The sequence below is a fragment of the Centroberyx affinis genome, unplaced genomic scaffold, assembly GCF_046629955.1.
Source record: "Centroberyx affinis isolate AG114_WGS23_722 - 3 ecotype Tasmania unplaced genomic scaffold, CSIRO-AGI_Caff_v1 ptg004167l_1, whole genome shotgun sequence".
Classification (NCBI taxonomy): domain Eukaryota; kingdom Metazoa; phylum Chordata; class Actinopteri; order Beryciformes; family Berycidae; genus Centroberyx; species Centroberyx affinis.
Window position 1 is genome coordinate 1 of NW_027281926.1, and position 5,048 is coordinate 5,048.

Genomic DNA, 5,048 nt, shown 5'->3' on the forward strand with positions numbered 1-5,048 from the left:
GTGCTGTTTCAGTATATTTGTGCACATTCATGCATGTGTTCACACACACACACACACACACACACACACACACACACACACACGCACACCTCAGTGTCCTGTGAGAGCAGCGACCAAGCCACAAACTCCAGCAGTGGGAGAAACGCAGTCAACCTCGACCCCTTCCTTCCTTTGGGACACAGCAGGTTCTTCAGTTCCTCATCGGATAGACCATTAGCCTTGTTAACGCACACACACACACACACACACACACACACACACACACACACACACGCGCACACACACACTTTTAGTCTTGGGCTTAAACATGAATAAACAGAAATAATAGACAGAATTTATGTTTTTTCCCCCTCCTCACATCCTCTCTCTCCTGTCTCTTGGTCTCTCTCTCTCTCACACACACACACACACACACACACACACACACACACACACACACACACACACACACACACCTCTTTGATGTTCCTCAGCTCTATTGCCCACTGTTGAAGCCGTTCATTCTGTTTTTCCAGATTTTTCTCCGTCCCTCCTGGATCCTTCCTTCTTATCATCTTCTTATCTGTTGCCTTGGTTTCCTTTTTCAACTAGCAACAAAATGGAGAACCAGAGCATGTCAGAAAAACAACTCTTTGATATTCCCATAATGAATCCCCATATGCTGTACAATAATGGCTGATAGCCAGGCGAAACACAGGGAAAGCGGCCTTGATACTAAAAGTCTTTGCGTTGTCTTGTAGTTATTATTGTTTATTCAAAGCCCCATTAATCATTAATAAGATGAAAAACTTGTTGTGGTGTGGCTGTAGATCCATTCAATCAGATGTATCAGAGATTAAATTATTCTGTCCCCAGTCAAAAACAGCACAGAAATGAACCATGTCTGTTAAATTCTGTTGGGACAGGCAAGTCGTACGTTTGGAAATGCAATTTTTAATGAGTACGATGATTTAAATAAATTGTGTGTAGTTTTAGCTGGTAAATATTGTATCAACGAATGTGCCAAAGCTTGCCACCTTATCCTTAACAGAAGACGTTCATTCATGAGTATTTTATAATGCAATACTAAGATTGTTTTATGTTCTTTGTGTTTGTGTGTGTGTAATATGACCTCTATTTTGTGTGTGTGTGTGTGTGTGTGTATGTATATATATAATATATATATATATATATATATATATATATATATATAATATATATATATATATATATATATATATATATATATATATATATATATATATATATATATATATATATATATATATAAATTCTAGTACTTTTTTTTTTCTCTATGTGTATTATTTTTAGCTGTGCCTCATAACTCTTAATGAGTGACATGTAAATAAAAAAAAAATCTATTTTATCTATCTATATGCAATCAGCTGTTCACAACTGGTTCACAGCCACTGTACAGAAACCCAAACTGCATCAACAGAAAATCCAAGGAAAAGACATCAGTGCTGGACACACCTTTTGATTGACAGGTGATCTCTGCAAAGTGCAATGCAGAAACACCACAGCAATGAGCGCTTAGCACCAAAGATGGAGAGAAAAAAAATAAAAAAAATAAGGATGCTGTGGATTACCACTTTAACGGTTAAATCACTGAATAAAATGTAAGGTTAATGACCATGTTTATCTGGTCCAGCTCCTTGGCCCAGCGGAGGATCAGACTGCTGCTGCTCTCCAGGCTTCTTGGCTTTGCAGTGTCCCCCTCTGGTGCAGATCTCTCACTGTCCTGCTTCAGCTGTAAGGAATTAAAGGAACAGTTAATTACTCACCTTCACGTCAGCTGAAACACAGGTGAAGTTTGTATGTCCACCTAACACACAGCGAGTTAGCTAGCACAGCTCCTTCTCCAAACTGGGAGCTGGATCTTTAGAGTTCCAAAAAGGGCAAAAATAGGAAGGCCTACGGCTGAAATGTATGTGGTCCCATTATATCCTACCTCTAAGAGCAGATCTAACAATGCTCATTACACGGACTTGCACCATCTTACTTATCACCTCTAGTAATAAATTTAAATTTAAAGTCAGAATTCTGAGATTCAATAAAGTGAATTCTGAGGTTAAAGTCAGAATTCTGACTTTAAACTCAGAACTCAAATAAATTTTTCACATGTGGCCCTAATCCTCTTCCGTACTGCTGCCATGCACTTGACTACCCCTTGACTACGATTATAGAACCCTAAGAGTACTTTTTGTAGATTTTAGACCAAAAAGCACAGATAAATGTATTGTTTTTGACTAATTTTGTGGCATAAATAAATGTGCAACAAGTCAAGGGGGTTATAACTTCATAAGTGTAGTAGAAGTGGATCCTGTGTGTTGTACCTGGCTGATGTCCTTCACCTCCTTTGCCAGGTTTTTAAGGAACTCAAGACACTCTGTCAACGTCTGCATCTCTTTCAGATCAGGCTGGAAAGAAAGAAAGAAAGAAAGAAAGAAAGAATTTATGTAATCAGGTAGTCTTTCAGTATCTTCCTCCTTCTTCCCTTTCTTTCTTTCTTTCTTTCTTGGTGTTACATCAAAAGTCAAAAAGTCCTTCCTTCCTCCACTCCTTCTATCCTCCTTCCCTCCTTCCATCTTTCTTCCCTCTACTCTTTCCTGCCTTCCTTCCTCAACTCCTTCCATACTTCGTCCCTTCCTTCGTCCACTCTTTCCTTCCTTCTTCTACCTTCTTTTTTTTAGACCTTGTAACCACTTGTTTACCTTGCCGATGGAGGGTTTGCCCAGAGCCATACAACTGTTTGTCGCTCTCTGCAAATCCCTTATCTGTAAGAACAGAAACAAACGACATTTAAACAAAAACTGAAATGTTCTAACTTGTGTAATTTCATACACTGACCGATCATCATGTTTGCCCATTTGCTGCAAATAGATCCAAATTCACCTGGACTTCATTGAGTGATGGTTTATTCCATGGTACCGAGCTGCACATTCTTCTCTTCTCTAAGGCTCTATCCTGTGTATATTTGAAGGAATACAAGATTTTATTAATTACACAAAAAAAACCCACACACATAATGAATTCTGTTGAGCAGAGAAGGGCAAGGGAAGGGACAGAGGCTAGAGAGGGAGATGGTAGCCTGATGCAATCTCTGAATAAAATTAATGGGCTTTTGGCTCTGGATGGGCAAAAATATTTGTGTTTCTTATTGTTATTTGTGTCCATCTTATCTTACATATATATCTGAATACAGAATCACAATTCCCTCCCTCCACAATTCCCCTAGAGAAAGGTGGAACAAACAGAAAAATGGCCTCTGCAGGTCAAAGTCCTCTATGGCGTGACGTCCCAAAATAGATGTATAACATGAAGAAAAACACCTCAAGTAGAAGTATTAGACCAGCAAGGAACAACATCTAAGTGGAAGAGTAAAATACGTGATGAGACAACTTCATAATAAGGAAATTATAAGTAACATTAAGGACAGAGTAGGAATACCTGTTTCCTGGTTCTAGCCATGGTCTCTGAGGAAGCTGGTTTCTTAGACGCCATTCTGGATCCAACGTTTCCTGAGACATGGATGGTGGAAACTGGACGCAGCACAGTTCAGGTCAAAGGTCAGTAAGAATATTTTCTTATTTTCTTACCCTGTATGATTCTCATCTATCTGTGGATGGTGAGGTTTTTGACCAAGAGGAGAATCTATGATTCTCGTCTGCCTGAGGCAGTGAGATCTGACGTAAATATCAGATCAAGAGTAGAATCAGGAAGGACAGGGGAAAAGAAAATTACAGAAAAACATATGGGTTCACTCACAATGTGCATCTAAAAGTGGGAGTATTTGTTGTGTTCTTTTATCTTTCTATTTTACTTGATTTGATTCTTTTAATGCAATGCATTTTGCTTGTTCTTTTATATGAATTTTATATTTTTATATGTCTTTCATCTGCCTTTTATTGATGTAAAGCACTTTGAGCTGCATGTTGTGTATGAAAGGTGCTATACAAATAAAGGTTATTATTATTATTATTATTATTATTATTATTATTGGGATGTGTGTGTAAACATGTATATGATACACACACGTTATGTATGTAATGTATTAAAGGGCGATTTGTATGTATGTTTCTATGTAGAATATTTTGTGTATATATGGTATGATCTATGTATGTGCATGCATTTGTATATGTGTATGTATACAGTACGTATATAGAATATGCATCATATAAATATAAATATATACAGTGTATATATACATATACATATATGTGTATGTATGATATCCATGGTTAATGTGACATAAAAATGTGTATGTGTATGTATATATGTACATGTATGTGTGTGTATATATATGTATGCATGTATATTAAACACTTTATAACTTCAGTTATGTGCTACATAAGTAAATGTATTAGTATGTTTATTATTAATGGTATGTACATGTATTATATACTAAATGTATAGTGTATTCATGTAGTGTTTATGTTGTACATGTTGTATTGATCAACATCACAAGCAATGAAAGCCATGGAAGGAATATAAAAGCAAGGAAGAAGTATTCAGTAATTCAGAAAAGAAAGTCAAAGACAATAATAAAAGGTCATTACGTAAAAACAAGTCTGTAAAATGACTGATGAGAAACAATGATATTGCTTTTACAGCCTGAGCTCCTCAGGCAGGTGGACCCAGAAGGCCTGATTGTAAAGAATTGATCTGTAATCTATAATCTAGGTTTTGGAATAACCAATAGGAGCTTCTTGTTTTTAATCTAGACTTTAGAACAATCAATAACAAAAAGTTGTTTTTAGTCGAAACTTTAGAACAAGCAATAACAAATTATTGTTTTTAGTCTAGATTCAAGAACAATCAATAACAAACTCTTGTTTTAAATCCACACTTTAGAACAATCAATAACAAACACTTGTGTTAAATCTAGACTTTAGAACAGCCAATAGGAGTCAATGATCCGGCTCATATGGGGTTGATGGTCTGTTACCAGACTCAATGCTGACTTATAAGTGATCAGTAAAATATCAAACCGGTGATCTCCCAGGTACACAGTCTCTAACTGGTGACTGAATATAAATGTAATGCCT